We start from the raw sequence: 22,453 nt of genomic DNA on the forward strand, positions 1-22,453 counted from the left end.
TCTGTCAATCATTCTGATTGACAGATTCTTCGGCCAATCAGATCGGTCCGCCTTCAGCCAATCCTATGGCTCTAATACCCTGGGGGCACGCTGGTCCATAGCTCTAATGCCCTATGGTGGGGGGGAACGCTGGTCCATAGCTCTAACGCCCGGGGGGGCATGCTGGTCCATAGCTCTAATTCCCTATGGCGGGGGGCACGCTGGTCCATAGCTCTAATGCCCAATGGCGGGGGCACGCTGGTCCATAGCTCAAACACCCGGGGGGCACGCTGGTCCATAGCTCTAATGCCCTATGGCGGGGGGCACGCTGGTCCATAGCTCTAATGCCCTATGGCGGGGGGCACGCTGGTCCATAGCTCTAATGCCCTATGGTGGGGGGCAAGCTGGTCCATAGCTCTAATGCCCTATGGTGGGGGGCACGCTGGTCCATAGCTCTAATGCCCTATGGCGGGGGGCACGCTGGTCCATAGCTCTAACGCCCTATGGCGGGGGGCACGCTGGTCCATAGCTCTAACGCCCGGGGGGCTTGCTGGTCCATAGCTCTAACGCCCTATGGCGGGGGGGGACCAGCGTGCCCCCGCCATAGGGCGTTAGAGCTATGGACCAGCGTGCCCCCCGCCATAGGGCATTAGAGCTATGGACCAGTGTGCCCCCCGCCATAGGGCATTAGAGCTATGGACCAGCGTGCCCCCCGCCATAGGGCATTAGAGCTATGGACCAGCGTGCCCCCCGCCATAGGGCATTAGAGCTATGGACCAGCGTGCCCCCCGCCATAGGGCATTAGAGCTATGGACCAGCGTGCCCCCCGCCATAGGGCATTAGAGCAATGGACCAGCGTGCCCCCCGGGCGTTAGAGCTATGGACCAGCGTGCCCCCCGCCATTGGGCATTAGAGCTATGGACCAGCGTGCCCCCCGCCATAGGGCATTAGAGCTATGGATCAGCGTGCCCCCCGCCATAGGGAATTAGAGCTATGGACCAGCGTGCCCCCCGGGCGTTAGAGCTATGGACCAGCGTGCCTCCCACCATAGGGCATTAGAGCTATGGACCAGCGTGCCCCCAGGGCATTAGAGCCATAGGATTGGCTGAAGGCGGACCGATCTGATTGGCCGAGGAATCTGTCAATCAGAATGATTGACAGATTCCCTCAGCCAATGATGACGTTCGTTAACGCCCAATGTCAGAAGAGTCTCAAAAGTAGAGCAGCAGAGTTTTAGCACAATCTCAAAGGTCTCACAGATTTGTAACTCACAAGTTCAGATTTGCAACTCACGTGATTGAACTCACAGGTTCACATTTGTGTTTTGTATCCACAAGTTCAGATTTGTGTTTTGTGTTTTGTATCCGTGTTTCGCATCTGTGTTTTGTATTTGTGTTTTGTATTTGTGTTTTGTATCTGTAATTTGCATCTGTGTTTTGTATCCGTGTTTCAAACACAGATGCGAAACACGGATACAAAACACAGATGCAAATTACAGATACAAAACACAAATACAAAACACAGATGCGAAACACGGATACAAAACACAGATGCAAATTACAGATACAAAACACAAATACAAAACACAGATGCGAAACACAGATGCGAAATACAGATACAAAACACAAATCTGAACTTGTGGGTACAAAACACAAATGTGAACCTGTGAGTTCACTCACGTGAGTTGCAAATTTGAACTTGTGAGTTACAAATATGTAAGATTTACCATGACACTTTTGATACTGTTCTGAATCCATATATACTGCAGCCTGTTTTGGGCACCTTGCTACATTTACAACATTTAAGTCTACATAAACATCCAGTTTCTCAGTCTTTCACCATGCTTTCAACTACACACCCCTATCGGTTGGGAGGTGTATTGCACTCTGATACATAACTTGAGAAAATGGCCACAGATCGGATTAAAATGCTATTTATTGAAGATTACGGGATGCACGGGTGCTAATACCCACCTGTGCAAAAGTCTAACATCCGTGGCCCCGGAGGTGAGCACTTAAGATTTTAAATCTGAACGTTCATGTACACGTTAGCTTTGTAAATGTAGCAAGGAGCTCAAAACAGTGGGAAGGTGTGCCATCATGCTTGTTAAGAACGAGCATCACCATGGCTAACATTTCCCATGGTAGTTAGAGGAAAAGTTTGTCTGACGTGTTTACTTCCTTGTAGTACAACAGAGGAAACACTGCATGGAAAATGTTAAGTTCAACATTTAATGGATTTCTTTCATTTTATTTTTTATTTTTTATTTTTTCCTAAAGAAGAGCTTTCCCCTGAACATCAGGAGAGGAGGTCCAGTCTGGTCCAGGAGAAACCAGAGTCTTTACAGATTAAACAGAAGCTACTTCAAAGATCAGTGGAGGATGACGGGTCAACATTGACATTACTTGCAGTGCAAAGTGATGATGATGATGAAGGCAGAGAGACAGAGCCTCTAGCCAGCACTTCAACTCAACACATGAATACACAAGCTGATGTAGAGGATTGTGGAACATCACAACCAACTGGTGATAACCAGCTCCTGTCTTTAAACTCTTCTGAATCAGAGAATAAATCTGACAGTGATGAATCAGATTTAAACACACCGACATCACACAAGACACAAAATATGAAAGGTCCAGCCTGGTCGTTGAGCAACAAGCTGTCCCAGGACCTGAAAACAACGAAACAAACTGATTCCATGAGGAGTCACACAGGGAAGAAAAGGTTTAGTTGTACAGAGTGTGGCAAAATGTGTAATACGAAGGCACATCTTACCCAGCACATGAGGACTCATACAGGGGAAACACCATTTACTTGCAAAGTTTGTAGCAAAGGTTTTGGTCAAAAAGGTAATCTAAAAGCTCACATGAGGAGTCATACAGGGGAAAAACCATTTACTTGTAAAGTTTGTAGCAAAGGCTTTAGTTTTAAAGCTTCTCTAATAGATCACATGAGGACTCATACAGGGGAAAAACCATTTACTTGTAAAGTTTGTAGCAAAGGCTTTAGTATTAAAGCTTGTCTAATAGATCACATGAGGACTCATACAGGGGAAAAACCATTTACTTGTAAAGTTTGTAGCAAAGGCTTTTGCAGTAAGCATGGTCTAACTTACCACATGACCACTCATATGGTGGAAATGGAAAAACCATTTACTTGCAAAGTTTGTAGCAAAGGTTTTGGTCAAAAAAGTAATCTAAAAGTTCACATGATGAGTCATACAGGGGAAAAGCCCTTTGCTTGTAAAGTTTGTAGCAAATGCTTTGGGCGTAAAGCTTCTCTAATAGAGCACATGATGAGTCATACAGGGGAAAAGCCCTTTGCTTGTATAGTTTGTAGCAAATGCTTTGGGCGTAAAGCTTCTCTAATAGAGCACATGAGGACTCATACGGGGGAAAAAAACATTTACTTGTAAAGTTTGTAACAAAAGCTTTGCCTTAGTGGGTACTCTTAAGACACATGAGGATGCATACAGGGGAAAGGCCCTTTACTTGTAACGTTTGTAGCAAAGGCTTTATGTTAAATAGTCATCTAAAAGAGCACATGAGGACTCATACAGGGGAAAAACCATTTACTTGTAAAGTTTGTAGCAAAGGCTTTAGTTTTAAAGCTTCTCTAATAGATCACATGAGGACTCATACAGGGGAAAAACCATTTACTTGTAAAGTTTTTAGCAAAGGCTTTAGTATTAAAGCTTGTCTAATAGATCACATGAGGACTCATACAGGGGAAAAACCATTTACTTGTAAAGTTTGTAGCAAAGGCTTTTGCAGTAAGCATGGTCTAACTTACCACATGACCACTCATATGGTGGAAATGGAAAAACCATTTACTTGCAAAGTTTGTAGCAAAGGTTTTGGTCAAAAAAGTAATCTAAAAGTTCACATGATGAGTCATACAGGGGAAAAGCCCTTTGCTTGTAAAGTTTGTAGCAAATGCTTTGGGCGTAAAGCTTCTCTAATAGAGCACATGATGAGTCATACAGGGGAAAAGCCCTTTGCTTGTATAGTTTGTAGCAAATGCTTTGGGCGTAAAGCTTCTCTAATAGAGCACATGAGGACTCATACGGGGGAAAAAAACATTTACTTGTAAAGTTTGTAACAAAAGCTTTGCCTTAGTGGGTACTCTTAAGACACATGAGGATGCATACAGGGGAAAGGCCCTTTACTTGTAACGTTTGTAGCAAAGGCTTTATGTTAAATAGTCATCTAAAAGAGCACATGAGGACTCATACGGGGGGAAAAAACATTTACTTGTACAGTTTGTAGCAAAGGCTTTATGTTAAAGAGTCATCTAACTTGCCACATGAGGACTCATACAGGGGAAAAGCCATTTACTTGTACAGTTTGTGGCAAATGCTTTTGGAAAATTAAAACACTTAAAACACATGAGTCACACAGGGGAAGAACAACTTTAGTTAGAGCTTTTGGCAAATACATTCGTCAATTTCACCTCTGGTACGAGGATTCATACACGGGAGGCAATGTCAGAAACAGAAATACAGCTTTTTTTTCTCTCTTTCAAGTACGCCACATTTATGACAAATGATAGATACTGAATCATATAGGAGTCACACAATATGACAATTACCACACGTTAAACGTCAATTTACAATTGCAATTAACCAATTAGGCATTTAGCGGACAATCTTATCCAGAGCTAATTAAAATAAGCAAGGTAAATAATCACTTAGAATGCAGAATGATGGTGTAGGTAGGGCCTCAATGAACTAGGACACCAGGTGAACCATGAACCTGGCATCTGTCTAAATAACACTGTTGTTGGGCCTCAAGAAAGTCGGACACCGGATAATAGTGGTCCTCCACTGCTGGGCCTGATTGATGTGCCTAAAAAAGTTCCAACTAAAAAACAAGGTGAAGCAGCTAACTGTTTCTACGGGCTGACGGCGTGGAACAAACTGACTATACCTTCGATGTCTGTAGACATTTTTGCTCAAGACCTACTTCTCCACTTTTGCTTTCAGTTGAGCTTTTAACATTAAAAGTTGTTATTCATGTCCTCACTGTATTTCATAACTGCTATTTTAATGTTTTTTGTCTTTATTTCTCTATTGCTTTGTAAAGCACCGTGAGCTGATGTCATGAAAAGGTGCTATACAAATAAAGTTTATTATCATTATTGTTATGTATATTATATTCGTATCATTTGTGATCAGGAAAAAAACACCTAAGGAACAAAAACATGGCTATGAGTGACCAAAGATATGTCTAAGTACCCCTATCTTGGTCAAACACTTGCAACAAGGGACACTTCACCCCTTTTGCAAAAAAATATATATTAATGACGTTTATAAGATTTGGAACACTTTACTGGGGTTCTTATGTGTAATCTGTGGTTTTAGATTTTTTCGGAGTGGCTCTGACGTCAGAGACACTTCCTTTATAACTTCAACTACCAGAATGCTTTGCGCACCCAAACTCCCTGACGGGGCACGGTTCCCAAAACACATCCACTCTATGATCCACCCTGGTTCCACCCTTAAGGCTCATTCATAGTATGGATTTTTGGTGGTGAGGTGACCACTGAACTACAACATGACGTCACGAGCCGCGGTGAAGAGCAAACCACCGCCCCAGCCCTTCTCTCTGTTTTTACTCACCACCAGTCAACGTTATCTCAGCTCCGGTGGTCACCTAACCACCGGAGCGGTGGTCACCTCACCACCGAAAATCCAGACTATGAATGAGCATTATACTCTAGGTTCCACCCAGGTTGCATACACATAACACACTGTGTACAGTTTAGAAGCGGAGGAGGGACCATCCTGGCGAAGTTAGCAATTTCCAGTCAACGATCTAAAGCGTTCCATGGAGTGGGTCAGAGCAATTAAGAACCCAAAGTACAACAACAACACGCCACTCATAGAGTTACAGAATGAGCGAGTGTGTAGTCTGCAGTCTGCACTTCAAACCAGAGGAGTTTGAATGTGGCGACATATTTGGAACCGTCTCATGGGAGGTAAAAAGCCTACAGCAGTGCTGTCGACCGGGGACCACCACGGTTCCTTCCATCAACTTGGACGAACCAGAGACAGCTGAACCTCTGCCAGCGAAAAGGAGTCGAACAGATCGAGGAACTCATAAAGTTAGTTACAGTAATTGTAATGCACATCTATGTAAAGCGCCAATCCAAGGCGCTATATAAATGCACCATTTGCCATGACTGCATCTATGTACATTGAGAAAACATAGCTATAACGTAGCATAACGATGTGTCTAATTTGGCTGCCCCATTGTGTAACACTATGCCCCCCCTCCCCCCAACCTTTTTATGTTGTTTGTTTCGGGGTTCCGCAGTAACTTTTGCAGGGCGGTCCTTGGGGTCCAAGACACAGTTCTCCCTCGGGAGACAAAATAAAGAAACCTTGATATAGTATTGCAGCTCGCAGCTGTTACAATGCCAAACATACAAATATGACCCGCGTCTAATAGTTATGGAGTGGGAACAGTATCAAAAGTGTCACGGTAAATATTACAGATTTGTAACTCACAAGTTCAGATTTGCAACTCACGTGAGTGAACTCACAGGTTCACATTTGTGTTTTGTATCCACAAGTTCAGATTTGTGTTTTGTATCTGTATTTCGCATCTGTGTTTTGTATTTGTGTTTTGTATTTGTGTTTTGTATCTGTAATTTGCACCTGTGTTTTGTATCCGTGTTTCGCATCTGTGTTTGAAACACAAATACAAAACACAGTTGTGAAACACGGATACAAAACACAGATGCAAATTACAGATACAAAACACAAATACAAAACACAAATACAAAACACGGATGCGAAACACGGATACAAAACACAAAACACAAATCTGAACTTCTGGATACAAATGTGAACCTGTGAGTTCACTCACGTGAGTTGCAAATCTGAACTTGTGAGTTACAAATCTGTGAGACCTTTGAGACTGTGCTAAAACTCTGCTGCTCTACTTTTGAGACTCTTCTGACATTGGGCGTTAACAAACGTCATCATTGGCTGAGGGAATGATTCCTCGGCCAATCAGATCGGTCCGCCTTCAGCCAATCCTATGGCTCTAACGCCCTGGGGGCACGCTGGTCCATAGCTCTAATGCCCTATGACGGGGGGCACGCTGGTCCATAGCCCTAACGCCCTATGGCGGGGGGCATGCTGGTCCATAGCTCTAACGCCCTATGGGGGGCGCTCTGGTCCATAGCTCTAACGCCCTATGGGGGGCGCTCTGGTCCATAGCTCTAGAGCCCTATGGTGGGGGGCACGCTGGTCCACATAGCCCTAACGCCCTATGGCGGGGGGCACGCTGGTCCATAGCTCTAATGCCCAATGGCGGGGCGGCACACTGGTCCATAGCTCTAATGCCCTATGGCGGGGGCACGCTGGTCCATAGCTCTAATGCCCTATGGTGGGGGGCACTAGAGCTATGGACCAGCGTGCCCCCCGGGCGTTAGAGCTATGGACCAGCGTGGTAGGGCATTAGAGCTATGGACCAGCGTGCCCCCCGCCATAGGGCATTAGAGCTATGGACCAGCATGCCCCCCGCCATAGGGCATTAGAGCTATGGACCAGCGTGCCCCCGCCATAGGGCGTTAGAGCTATGGACCAGCGTGCCCCCCACCATAGGGCGTTAGAGCTATGGACCAGCGTGCCCCCCACCATAGGGCGTTAGAGCTATGGACCAGCGTGCCCCCGCCATAGGGAGTTAGAGCTATGGACCAGCGTGCCCCCCGCCATAGGGCGTTAGAGCTATGGACCAGCGTGCCCCCGCCATAGGGCGTTAAAACTATGGACCAGCGTGCCCCCCGCCATAGGGCGTTAGAGCTATGGACCAGCGTGCCCCCCGCCATAGGGCGTTAGAGCTATGGACCAGCGTGCCCCCCACCATAGGGCATTAGAGCTTTGGACCAGCGTGCCCCCCGCCATAGGGCATTAGAGCTATGGACCAGCGTGGTAGGGCATTAGAGCTATGGACTAGCGTGCCCCCCGCCATAGGGCATTAGAGCTATGGATCAGCGTGCCCCCCGCCATACGGCATTAGAGCTATGGACCAGCGTGCCCCCGCCATAGGGCGTTAGAGCTATGGACCAGCGTGCCCCCGCCATAGGGCGTTAGAGCTATGGACCAGTGTGCCCCCGCCATAGGGCGTTAGAGCTATGGACCAGCGTGCCCCCACCATAGGGCGTTAGAGCTATGGACCAGCGTGCCCCCCGCCATAGGGCGTTAGAGCTATGGACCAGCGTGCCCCCCGCCATAAGGCGTTAGAGCTATGGACCAGCACACATCCCCGGTCCGCTGGAACTTGTCGTCAAAAAAACTCGCTAATTAGACTGAATAAAAAAGCCGCTGGTTCTTCTCCTAACTGGCGTAAAAGGCACCATGAAGGCGGGTTTCGCGCATCATCTGTCGTATCTGGTAGACACGAAACACTCTAGACTAGTTCTACTTAACCAAAATACTGGAGAGCAGAAGAGAATTGTGACACGGCAGCAGACAGAGTGATGTTCCTTGATGATGTTGGTTTATTCAGCAATACAGCATACAGCATACACAGCATAGGCTCACGCCAGCCAGAATGGCTGGTGCTGCTCACGCATGGGCTGACGCCCAACTGACCAAGTTACATTGAAAATCAACTCGCTTATCAACAGTTTACAATACACATTGAACCAGACTGGTCTGTAACCCCCTTGACAGTAGAATTGGGATCACTAGGTGTGACTCAGGAACTAAACAACTAAACAAACCATCCCCCTCCTGTGACTGTCCTTCTCACTCCAGGTGGAATAACAAAGACAGGCCTTGCAGACGAAATGACTAGTGGCTTGCATAATTAAGTCAGCCAACTATAGTTGAGTACATTTGTTCACACATAGCCTATGTCCAAGAGAATTATTGATTCCCAGATATCACACTCACAAGTTCAGATTTGCAACTCACGTGAGTGAACTCACAGGTTCACATTTGTGTTTTGTATCCACAAGTTCAGATTTGTGTTTTGTATCCGTGTTTCGCATCTGTGTTTTGTATTTGTGTTTTGTATTTGTGTTTTGTATTTGTGTTTTGTATCTGTAATTTGCATCTGTGTTTTGTATCCGTGTTTCACAACTGTGTTTTGCATTTGTGTTTCAAACACAGATGCGAAACACGGATACAAAACACAGATGCAAATTACAGATACACAACACAAATACAAAACACAGAAGCGAAACACGGATACAAAACACAGATGTAAATTACAGATACAAAACACAAATACAAAACACAAATACAAAACACAGATGTGAAACACAGATACAAAACACAGATGCGAAATACAGATACAAATCTGAACTTGTGGATACAAAACACAAATGTGAACCTGTGAGTTCACTCATGTGAGTTGCAAATCTGAACTTGTGAGTTACAAATCTGTAATATTTACCGTGACACTTTTGATACTGTTCTTACCCCATACATAGTAGCCTAGTATTAAAATGGTATTGTGTTTTTTATGTCCAATATTTAAGTTCATAAAGTTAACATAAGTAGGCTATAACTAAATGCATTTGAAATTAAATCAAAATTATACTTTTCAGGATTATAATTCATATAATATGGGCTTGTAGATCGGCTATTTTGCTACAACAGTATATGCAATGTGGCCCTCGAGTGAGTGTGGAAATATGGTGGCCCTCTCCATCATCAAGGTTGGCCGCACCCCTGTTCTAGCAACCCTACCAACCCTACCAATACCAACCCTATATTTTGTGCATGCCATAGGCAAACTGTTAAAAGAAATATAACAATTCCAATGCTTGTCAATTGATTCCACCATTGCTATAAAACCATACATATCATCTAAAATAATCACAATAAACATACTATAGCCTACAGTATTTTTGTTATTTTTCACTATAAGGTCTTTCAATATGTTGATGCAGTCAATTAGGCTACTTAAAAATAAAATAGGCTATACAATTTTCTCAAATTCATAATTCCGTTTTACATAATATATAATAAATATATTTTATTCTTCTTCAGCTTACACAAAGAGTGTGTGTGTGTGTGTGTGTGTGTGTGTGTGTGTGTGTGTATGTGTGTGTGTGTGTGTGTGTGTGTGTGTGTGTGTGTGTGTGTGCGTGTGCGCGTGCGTGCGTAGGATCTATTACATCGCTGTACCCACCCAATTTGGTGTTCATATATTTGAACGGGTATTCTAGACACTTATCATATTTTTTGAGCAGTGCCATTAACCGCGTATTGGAAGAGGGATTTGATATAGAAGATAGATTATAGGTTGATCCAAGATTTGGGTCACAAGGTGGCGGTAATGCACCACAAACTGGTTGCCATGGTTGCCATCTGCCATAAAGCAAAGAAGAAGCTGCTGCTATTGCGCATGCGCGAAACACGTTGTTGCGCATGCGTGTTGTTTTTCATGGCGGAGAGGAACAAATCAGCGTGGTGAAAAATGTCTCAAAAACTAGGTAGAATGTGTCAAACGGACTCTCTAAAGCTGAGGCTGTCGATAAATGAACACCTGACGTCGGTGGGAGAGGAGATATTGTGTGTTTTGAAAAAACAGCCGAGTGATGCTGGTCAGCTGAAGCTTGTCAGAGTGTTTGTGTTGGAGCGCCTCAGCACTGCTGCAGGATTCATGTTCAGCCTCTTCCAGAGAGAGATGGAGACACTAGAAACTCTGCTGATGAGACAAGACAAACTTCTGGACGTCCTTAAACAGCCACAAGTCATATTATACAGACCAGGTTTGTTAAGCCGACAAATCAACAAATAGGATAATAAATGTCATACATTTAGAAAAGCACTTTGAGTAGTTGTGCTGATGCTATAGCTCTATAGCCCCTTTCAGGACCCTCGGTTACCTTTTCTGAATTGTGTACGGCGGTAGCCTAGGGTCCATCATCGGTTATTCCACTTTCCATAGGACGCAGATTTACATACTCTCTGTTCACGGAGACCCGCGCCGTCGCTTGAGTGTTTGTGTCTTTGTGAGATGTTTCAAAGATGCATAACACAGCTATAGGAAACAACTGAAATGTGTGCGAAATAGCGCTAATCGGAGTTGCCGTTAAGTATTTTTAATCTTTTTCCCGAAAGGGGCTACTCTCCTCCTTGTGTCTGTGTGTAAAGAGGTTTCTTCTCTCCTCCTTGTGTCTGTGTGTAAAGAGGCTTCCCCTTTACATGAGGAGAGGAGGTCCAGTTTGGTCCAGGAGGAACCACAACCCTCACAACATGAGGAGAGGAGGTCCAGTCTGGTCAAGGAGGAACCACAACCCTCACAACATGAGGAGAGGAGGTCCAGTCTGGTCAAGGAGGAACCACAACCCTCACAACATGAGGAGAGGAGGTCCAGTCTGGTCAAGGAGGAACCACAGCCTACACACATTAAAGAGGAAAACATGGAAGAGGAGGTTGATGTGTCAACATTGACATTTAGTAAGGGCATTTTATCAGGTATTTGACCAATCTGGGAACTAAATCGTTACCAAGAAATTTCTTCACCAATGTGTTTCTAAAGGTGTCTAATAACATGTACTAAAAGTTTGAAATTCAACACCTGTGGGAAAATTGAGTTATTAGCATAATATGTGACCATACCCATAACATCCTATATAAGGCAAAAAACGTCCAAATTTCATCATTCTTTAAGTAGCATGTGACATATGAAACTAGGGTGATTTCATGATTCTGAATCCATTCCAAGCATTAGTTTTGCACAAAAAACACTCCTTGGGCTAAATTAGGCCATATCCAGTTGACCAAATGTGCTGACCTCATCACGTTTGTGTGGCCGTTTTCCTCCCAAGGAGTGTTTTTGTGCAAAACTAATGCTTGGAATGGATTCAGAATCATGAAATCACCCTAGTTTCATATGTCACATGCTACTTAAGAATGATGAAATTTGGACTTTTTTGCCTTATATAGGATGTTATGGGTATGTTCACATATTATGCTAATAACTCAATTTTCCCACGGGAGTTGAATTTCAAACTTTTAGTACATGTTATTAGACACCTTTAGAAACACATTGGTGAAGAATTTTGTCATAGATTTCTCTTACTAATTACTACATGGGAAGACAAGGTGCCACACTCTCTCAGGTAAAAAATAAAAATCACACCCGTGTGAAGTGAGGGGTGCTAATATAAGTCTAACTCATGTTGATTAGGTGATGTAATGGTGATGTAAAACTAGGGATGGAGCTCGTAAATTTTTATTGATAATGATCACCTTATCGAGTAGGCTTATCGAGCCGGGTCCTTATCAAGCCCACTATCGATTCTGAACAGAACCTTATTTTTATTGGCCAGTTCAACCCAGTTGTGAGAGTTTGTATGCCATAATTGTGTCTCTCTCTCTCACACACACACACACACACACACACACACACACACACACACACACACATCTTACATTCTCAAGATATATATTATTGTTATTATTAAACATCTGCATTACTTAATTTACAAGAAGTCAATTAATTTACAATTCGAGAATGTAGAATCATTTGTCGTTTGCCTGTCGTTCATCTCCTTTTTTTAAATAGGCTACTGTATTTATTATTAGATTTAGTGAATCGTTTTGAAACTACAGCTTATAGAACTGAAGTCAAGTTAAACCTCTTATAGAGAATGGCTATATCATTCAGAGATAGTTACATATCAATCCTCTATCTATGTATGGACCTATCCCATCATGCATAGCGGGGATTGCATTTGCTTTGTGTTCATTCATGGATGTCTTTCACGCCTCCGTGTGAGTAGTGTGACTAGTCTTGTTACAGATGATCTCTGACTGAGACCGGATGTAAGCAACTAGCATAACATAGAGTTTTTTTTACAAAATATCATTGCTTGACAGTGCCAGCAACATGATCAAGGCATTTTTACATCCTCCCTGACGTTGAAGGAGAAGTGGAGAAAGATGATGATGAAGTGAAAAAAGCCACTATATGGCCATTGGCCGCAGCGCCTGGGGCCGTGTTTCAATTGTTATAAAGAGAGAGAGAGAGAGAGGACTTTAGTCGCAGAAATAAAGGATTTTATGCAACTCACATTCAACACGTTGGCTTTCCAGGGCAGCTCCCCAAACTAGTAGCAGCTCCCTTTAATTCCTCTGAAGTGACGCAGAACTTTATTTCCAGTCCCCGTTCACAAAGTGCAACAGTCCCGTATATGTTATTAGGCTATCAACTGCCAAGTTTGGCTAGTAGTTTACATCAATCATTGCCTCTCAAGCCCATACGCGCAATCTGCGTCACGGACTGTCCATGAGAATAGACATACAAATCACCAATGCACCGCTCATGGCGTGTCGACAGTTTACAGATCTGTTCTTTTGGATTTGGACACATGCGACGACGGGTAGCCTACAATAAGCATTTTGGAAACGAAATAGCCTGTACAGTGGACTGTAGGCCTAACATTGGTTGTCATCATGTAACTTGCCTGTATCTTACATGTATGCAGTCTGCAGTGAACATTAACATTTACGTTATATGGAGAGTTTACCGCGGTGACGTTGATTGATTAGGTCAGGATAACATTAGGTTATTATTCACTGCACCCAGCTGGGTTAACGAGACAGCAGTGCAACATGAAACCCTGATGTGTTTTTAAACGCATACATGTTTATGCTCCAGGCAATAATGACGATGTGTTTAATTAGACAATATCAGCAAAACAGCATCTCTAATCAGTAGGCATTCCCGCATAACTTCCAGGTATGATGATGATGTCACACAATACCCTCTATAGCCAATAATGTTTAATGAAGATGGAATGCACTTGCTTTGCAGTCGGGCTACGGGGCAACCTGAAAGCAAACTCCACTCGTTATTTACTTGCCACGGGCAGTGGGGCAACCGTTAGTGTCCCCCGTACAGTGTCCCATTTTGTCTAAATTAACGGTTTTACTGTTCCTGGCGGAACGTTCCGTCATAAGGAATCCAACCAGCAACTGCTTCTGGTGTAATGTTCCGTCTGCTAAGCTTTATTATTGATATCAAACCGGATCACTGATTTCTTTTTTTTAATAATTATTTTGGCTTGGCCTTTCCTTCTTTAGCAACCCTAGACCGGATTGCGCTGCCGTCCACCTCCCTTCATACAGGCTGACTAAAAAGCTGAATAACTCGAAATCTACGGAGCTCTCCATGTTTTGGATAAAATGCGCGATGTTCGGAGGTCTTTGCTTATTATCCGGTGGTTTAGATGGAAACATTGGCGCTTTCTAGAGCAAGGATGGCTTCATTTTAGCTCGCTAGCATTGAAGCTATTTATTTAGCATTAAAGATGGACGCCCAGACAGGATATGAGTCCAGCGTGTGCTGCTTGGAAACCGGCTCGGCAGTCTGTGGTTGGCTCTGCGTCCAGCAGAAGGCAGTATATGAGCTAAGCATGCCATTTCTGTTTGCAGGTTGCCTAATCCAGTTTAAATGCATGTACAACACTTGAAGATCCGAACATCAATAAAGAATATGCAACACTTTGACGGCGGCTAATTGTTTAATCCAGGGTTCCACCACACGTAATACGCTAAACCCGTTATTTGTTTAATGCGTTTATTTCGCCGTTTTAAAATAATTAAAAAGAAATAGCGGATTTGTCCCGGACCTGGTGACGAGGCCGTCGCGTTATAATGACGAAACCGGAAATCAAGTCATTGAGCCCATTTTTGGTGGCATTTTTGGTCAAAACAAGGTTTATTCCACGGCCCAGAGCAGACTCTGTGTTGCCTTCCATTAGACTCCATTAGACCGGACGGTAAACAAGGAAGAGATCTTGCATCGTCACACACGCTTCCGGTCTGAAAATTTGGCTCTTCAAAATAAGAGCTGCACAGGTAAAAATGCTGGCGTGAATTATATCACAATTTATCAATAAATGCTGGCGGATTAAGAGTAAGTACGAGAATGCAAGCCTGACCACTGAAAAATATCAAGGTGACAATATTGTATTTCTTTTAAAATAATTAACATACAGCCGACATGGAAGAACAGCACAGCAGCCAGCTATCAGCAGATAACTTCACAGAATCCAGAGCGGTTGAACTTGTGACATGAAATCCACTTTGATTTGTTGGCAAACAATTTGCAATTGAACCGTGAACAGAAGCTGCACTTTGACCGTGGCTCTGTCGGTGGTCAACATGTGACGATAACCTCAAGTTGAACATAAAATGTTTGCAATTGATGTCTTTTCTGCTTTAAAGTGATAGTTCGGATTTTTGGACTTACTATAGTCTATGAAATACTTGGCATTAGTATAGTGGTTGCAAAGGTATTAATTGACTGACCGAGTCCCGTGGTGGGAGTTCTGTTCTGTTTTTTGGGAATATTAAGTAGTTCTGGGGGCCACGCATTACAAATAAATGAATCTACAAAACTAGCGTAATTTGTATTGTTAACCTATTTCTACCATATAAAGCAACTTTCTTTCAACTTTGACCCCTCTGTCACATGGTACAATCTTTTTGTGGTAAGTATCACTACACCGCATAGAGTGCAGCAGCTTCGCGGGAATCGCGGCAGCATGAGCATTCAGCAGCCCTGGTCAGCCTTTTCTTTTTTTCCCAGATATTTTTGTGGCTTTCGCTTTCGAGGTATAGGCAGTAGGCTGAGAGAGAGATGGGAGGTGACATGCTGTAAAGGCTGTCGGGATCAGGAGTCGAACCCGCGGCACACTGCCAGAATGGATTACCAGCCAAGGTGCCCTATGCCAGCCGCCCGGGCCCAGTCAGCTGTTTCTAGCGTAGCTACGACTCAGAGGTTTCAACGCAATTGAAAACATTTACTTTTATACTCGTTCCGGCTACTTTATACGTTTTGTTTCATAGAGGAAAATAATAGTTGTTTCAATTCTTTCAAACTAGATCTAAACATTAGTCAACATGTCAGACAGTTCAGAGTCAGACTATGAAAGTGATCAAGATATTGCTTTCACTGCACAACCGATGGCATGGATTGAAGTTCTCAGACTGATTTCAGTCTTCTTGATTCCATAGAAGCCATCATCATGTGTTCTTTGGAGGCATGTTGCACAGCGAAAACATGCTCTTTGCTCTCAATGCGTTGCCATTGAGAGCTTGTAGATCGGGGTGTGTGTGTGTGTGTGTGTGTGTGTGTGTGTGTGTGTGTGTGTGTGTGTGTGTGTGTGTGTGTGTGTGTGTGTGTGTGTGTGTGTGTGTGTGTGTGTGTGTGTGTGTGTGTGTGTGTCCGTCACATTTCTTCAACGGCCGCATCATCTCATCTGTGGTAGCCTAGAAGGTGGTGCATTGGCTATATACAAACTCTGGGAACAGCATGCTCTTTAATTGAGAACCCCAGATGCGCAGCGTGTCCGTTCATTATTAGTTGATGTTTTTTCCAGAGAGAGATATCAGAAGCAAGAGCGGTACAGAGCGTATTTTGTCACAAGCAGAAATAAAGCAGCCCAATTGACAGTGAAACCAAACGTAACAATAAAATAATATCAACCATATTCACATAGCCTTTAGCCTATAGGCTGTATAATAGGCTATTATTTATTATGAGAATATTGCTATCCGTCCCATTCGCTATGCGCAGTATAGGCTATACGCATGGCCATGGCTCCGTTCAGTTTATTTAATCCATTGCTTATGAAATAAAGAATGGATTAGGCCTACAACAATATTAACATTCTCTTTAATCAGTAACATGTGCGCTATAACTATATCAAATATTGTTTTATTCAGAGGCAATAAATGGCTAGACTGTATGAAGTCTCTCAGCCAGCTTTGGATATGACTATAGGCCCATCACGCACTGTGCGCACCGCCGATCTACAAGCTGACTACAAGCAATACAACGTATTATTTTTCTATAAACTGTCTGGTCATCCATAGCCTATCTAATAATAGCCTATTATGATTATAAAATGGGTCACCATGTCATACATGTGTGTATAAAACCAACGCTGTGTGTGTGTGTGTGTGTGTGTGTGTGTGTGTGTGTGTGTGTGTGTGTGTGTGTGTGTGTGTGTGTGTGTGTGTGTGTGTGTGTGTGTGTGTGTGTGTGTGTGTGTGACTGTGTGTGTGTGTGTGACTGTGTGTGTGACTGTGTGGTGTGACTGAGAGACTGGCTTTTGTGCTTCATTTCATCTGTGTATGTTTAAAGTTATTCTTGTAAAAAAGAGACATTCCATGTTAATTTTTTGCAGTGATGTTACATAAATAACTAGTCTCACAGAGAAGCTAGTTCAGATTTTGCATTGACGCCATAGTGCATTAATTGTATATCATATTTGTCAGTTAAGATTATGACATGATTCTTTTTCTGTATTCACACTTTGGATTCTTAATAAATAGACGTAACGGTTTGTGTTCAAATGAAGAGGATGAGTGTTTGTGCTGTCTGGTGATGCGTACACATACACGTGCTCAGGTGCCAAAATGATTATAAATGTTCTGCAGCTTTTCTTATTAGAGATGTCCCGATCACGTTTTTTCGCTCCCGATCCGATTCCGATCATTTGATCTTGAGACATGCCGATACCGATATCCGATCTTTATATTTTATAAAACACTTATGCCATGTGATAAATCTATGTCACTCTAGTCTAGTTAGTTGCCTTTCAATTGTGCAAAGGCAAAAATATTTGACTACTTTTATTAGAACTATAGAAGGACATTGTGGACTTTTTATTTTTTCATGTCGTATGAAAGCAGGGAATCATAGCAAAAATAATTATGTATTGGTTAATTAGATTGAGTGAATCTTGCAGTTGCAACTACAGCTTATGGAACAGAAGTCAAAGTTAAAACTCTTGTAGAGAAAACACCATTTGCATGGCTTTGGCTATCATTTGACTATCTATCAAGATAGATAGTAGGCCTACTACAGGACATTATCATATCATGCATAGTGGGGCTTGCGTTACTTTGTTTTCATCATGGGACTATTTCACGCCTGTGTGAATGTCTTTGTTGCATAATCTTTGAGACCAAGTGTTTGCCACTGCTGGAACTAGTGCCCCAGGAGGACAAACATCAAGCATAAACACGACAGTTTTCACAAAATATACATCTTTCTCTCAGATTTACATTAGACACAAGCCTATTTAGACACACTTTTTTTTATTGAAATAAAAAAAGAAAATCTCCGATTTATTTCTCCCAATCCCGATCATTTGAAAATGACAATTTCCGATCACCCGATCCGATCAGGACATCCCTAATTCTTACCACACCATATCACCAGATGACACTATTATACATATCGGCTATTACTCAGGCATTCCACGTTTCATATTTTTTACTTTATTTGTTTAAGTCCTTCAATTCCTTCATTCCAGACCAGTGTGTGGAGTCCAGCCTGCAGGTGATCATGAGTTCTCCACAACCAGCCTGCACTGTACAGAAACGGGAACATGACGACCACCTGGAAACCAGTAAGTTTTATTTTATTCTGCTATGTTGTAGGTGTAGGACTAGATCCTTGCCTGGTTTGGCACTTGAAATATTATGTCTATAACAAAGGTGTTTGTGTTTATAACTATTGGAATGGTGCGTTTAGACAGATAAAGAGTATTTTACTCTTTACAGTTACTGTACTGATTTCTATTGACTGTATTGTACGACAGACAGCCGGAAGTAGTATTCAGATCAGTACAGTAAAATAAACGTAAATGTGTTGCACCGCATTGAAGAACCTCCTTCATTACTTAAAGGAGAGTTTCGCACAAGCTGTTTTCTTACCGTATATGAAGACACGTATCCATTCGTCATTAAAAACAAACATGGTTCCATACCAAATTAGCGGATTTACCGTCCGGGTGGATCAACCGCTAGAACTTTTATTCAATCGTGCTTTTAGTTTTTGTTTACATCTGTTGTAGATGATATGACAGGTTAGTCCATTCATTGTTGTTGCTGCACTCTTCCTCAGTGGTGTCATGCTCGTAGAACGCAGTACCACGCCATGGTGGCAGTAACTTTTTGACGTTCACGCACAGGGACGGAATGGTGCACGTGCGTGCATGCTAGAACGCGTCCCCCTATTCAAGAGAAGTCACCACCAAGACGCACCAAGTACCCAGTGGTCTAGGTTTACTGGCGTGGCTGACGCCCACTTCCCCCTAACTTTTTAGTTTCGCTAGTGTGCAGTAAAGATGTTTGTCTGACCATTTTAAGTCTACTTTTGTGTTTTGTTTGCGTTTCTAAAACTCATACACTATTTAACAATAGGTTTAGGCTATGCAGCTGTTTTGTGTGCATACCACGATGTGCACATGCACGCGCGTGCAACGTTCCGTGGTACTAGCATAGAGTATAAAGAAGGATAGAGACTGATCTGGCGCGAAGCTCCGCCCCCTCCGCTATTCATGTCAGTGGAAGTTGCTCAGTGGCGTTTTGAAGCACCCGGAAGGACCGTCTCATAACGTCTACTTCCGCATTGTCCAATGCGGAAGTGCAACCGAGCGCTCAATGTTAAAGCCCAGCTGCACGGGGTTTCCCGGTCATGAATCCACGGGTCCGCCTGTAGTCCCTCCTCTTACCACTAGGGCCCAGTGCTTCAACGTTGGAGTGCCTCACTGGCCCCTTGGGTACCAGTAAAAAAATCACAGTGACACCACTGCTCTTCCTGTTCTACGTGGGCTGACGTTAGACCCCTCCTACGCTTTTCTTAAAGGACCAGCGCCCTATATGTTTATTTTTTTTGTATATTGTTTTTGGTCAATATACATTATAATCAACATGATTTTGTAAAAAAAAAAACGGTTAGGAAGAAATTCCCCTTTAAAGGAGAATTCCATGATAGAAGGCTTTCTTACCTTTCGTTGCAGTTGTTAGTTCTGCACCAAAGTGGTCCAGGTGTTCTCTCCGAGAGCCCTGTATAGTACAGTACAGTGTAGTGTACAGTACAGAGTACAGTCCAATTCAGAGTAGTACAGCACAGAGTACAGTATAATACAGATCGTGGATGAATGAGAATGACGTTAAAGTTGATCGAGTTGATTTTGTTTCTCCTAGCCCTGAAACGTGACTGTTATGACTACATTTACAACATTTAAGTCTACATAAACATTCCGATTCCAAATATAAAGTGCTCACCCCGGGGCCACGGATGTTAGAATTTTGCTCGGGTGGTTATTAGTACCCTTTTTGCGTTATGCGTTCAATAAAAATATTTATTTTATCCCACCGCCGGCCAGTTTCTCAGTCTTTCACCATGCTTTCAACTACAAACCCCTATCGGTTGGGAGGTGTATTGCACTCTGATACATAACTTGAGAAAATGGCCACAGATCGGATTAAAATGCTTTTTATTGAAGATTACGGGATACACGGGTGCTAATACCCATCTGTGCAAAATTCTAACATCCCGGAGGTGAGCACTTTAGATTTTAAATCTGAACGTTCATGTACACGTTAGCTTTGTAAATGTAGCAAGGCGCTCAAAACAGTGGGAAGGTGTGCCATCATGCTCGTTAAGAACGAGCATCACCATGGCTAACATTTCCTCCAACTACCACGGGAAATGTGTCTGAAGTGTTTACTTCCTTGTAGTACAACAGCGGAAACACTTCATGGAAAATGTTAAGTTCAACATTTAATGGATTTCTTTCATTTTATCTTTTGCCTAAAGAAGAGCTTTCCCCTGAACATCAGGAGAGGAGGTCCAGTCTGGTCCAGGAGGAACCAGAGTCTTTACAGATTAAACAGAAGCTACTTCAAAGATCAGTGGAGGATGACGGGTCAACATTGACATTACTTGCAGTGCAAAGTGATGATGATGATGGAGGCAGAGAGACAGAGCCTCTAGCCAGCACTTCAACCCAACACATGAATACACAAGCTAATGTAGAGGACTGTGGAACATCACAACCAACTGGTGATAACCAGCTCCTCTCTTTACACTCTTCTGAATCAGACAATAAATCTGACACTGAAGACAGTGATGAGTTAGAGGAGACCAGGGAAGGTCCATCAGATTTAAACACACCGACATCACACAAGACACAAAATGTGAAAGGTCAATCCTGGTCGTTGAGCAACAAGCTGTCCCAGGACCTGAAAACAACAAAACAAACTGATTCCATGAGGAGTCACACAGGGAAGAAAAGGTTTAGTTGTACAGAGTGTGGCAAAATGTGTAATAGGAAGGAACATCTTACCCAGCACATGAGGACTCATACAGGGGAAAAACCCTTTACTTGCAAAGTTTGTAGCAAAGGTTTTGGTCGAAAATGTGAATTAAAAGATCACATGAGGAGTCATACAGGGGAAAAGCCCTTTACTTGTAATGTTTGTAGCAAAGGCTTTGGTGTTAAGTGTAGTCTAACTTACCACATGGCCACTCATATGGGGGAAATGGAAAAACCATTTACTTGTAAAGTTTGTAGCAAAGGCTTTGGTAGTAAGCCTGGTCTAACTTACCACATGACCACTCATATGGGGGAAATGGAAAAACCATTTACTTGTAAAGTTTGTAGCAAAGGCTTTGGTCATAAAAGTAATCTAAATGTTCACATGAGGAGTCATACAGGGGAAAAGCCCTTTACTTGTAAAGTTTGTAGCAAAGGCTTTGGTGTTAAGTGTAGTCTAACTTACCACATGGCCACTCATATGGGGGGAAATCCATTTACTTGTAAAGTTTGTAGCAAAGGCTTTGGTGGAAAAAGTAATTTAAAAGTTCACATGAGGAGTCATACAGGGGAAAGGCCCTTTACTTGTAACGTTTGTAGCAAAGGCTTTATTTTAAAGAGTCATCTAACTTGCCACATGATGACTCATACAGGAGAAAAGCCCTTTACATGTTAAGTTTGTGGGAAAGGCATGTGTAAAATGAGTAGTCTAAAAGTTCACATGAGTCATACAGGGGGAAGGCCCTTTACTTGTAACGTTTGTAGCAAAGGCTATATGTTAAACAGTCATCTAAAAGAGCACATGAGGACTCATACGGGGGAAAAAACATTTACTTGTAAAGTTTGTAGCAAAGGCTTTATGTTAAAGAGTCATCTAACTTGCCACATGAGGACTCATACAGGGGAAAAGCCATTTACTTGTACAGTTTGTGGCAAATGCTTTTGGAAAAATAAAACACTTGTAAAACACATGAGTCACACAGGGGAAGAACCACTTTAGTTAGAGCTTTTGGCAAATGCATTGGTCAATTTCACCTCTGGTACGAGGATTCATACACGGGAGGCAATGTCGGAAACAGTAATACAGCTTTCTTTTTCTCTCCCTTTCAAGTACGCCACACATTTATGACAAATGATAGATACTGAAGCATATAGGAGTCACACAATATGACAATTACCACATGTTAAACTTTGTCAATTTACAATTGCAATTTACCAATTAGGCATTTAGCGGACAATCTTATCCAGAGCTAATTAAAATAAGCAAGGTAAATAATCACTTAGAATGCAGAATGATGGTGTAGGTAGGGCCTCAATGAACTAGGACACCAGGTGAACCATGAACCTGGCATCTGTCTAAATAACACTGTTGTTG

General features: G+C 42.9%; 1 long non-coding RNA gene across 1 annotated transcript; it reads left to right on the forward strand.

Moving 5' to 3' along the window:
• Window positions 1-11,206: 11,206 nt before the first annotated feature.
• LOC306919544 lies at window positions 11,207-22,340 on the forward strand. Its single transcript, XR_013789574.1, has 3 exons — window positions 11,207-11,425; window positions 18,286-18,381; window positions 20,580-22,340. It is a non-coding gene; the product is annotated as an uncharacterized lncRNA (long non-coding RNA).
• Window positions 22,341-22,453: the final 113 nt, after the last annotated feature.

Source organism: Electrona antarctica (genome assembly GCF_951216825.1).
Source record: "Electrona antarctica genome assembly, contig: scaffold_26, whole genome shotgun sequence".
NCBI lineage: Eukaryota > Metazoa > Chordata > Actinopteri > Myctophiformes > Myctophidae > Electrona > Electrona antarctica.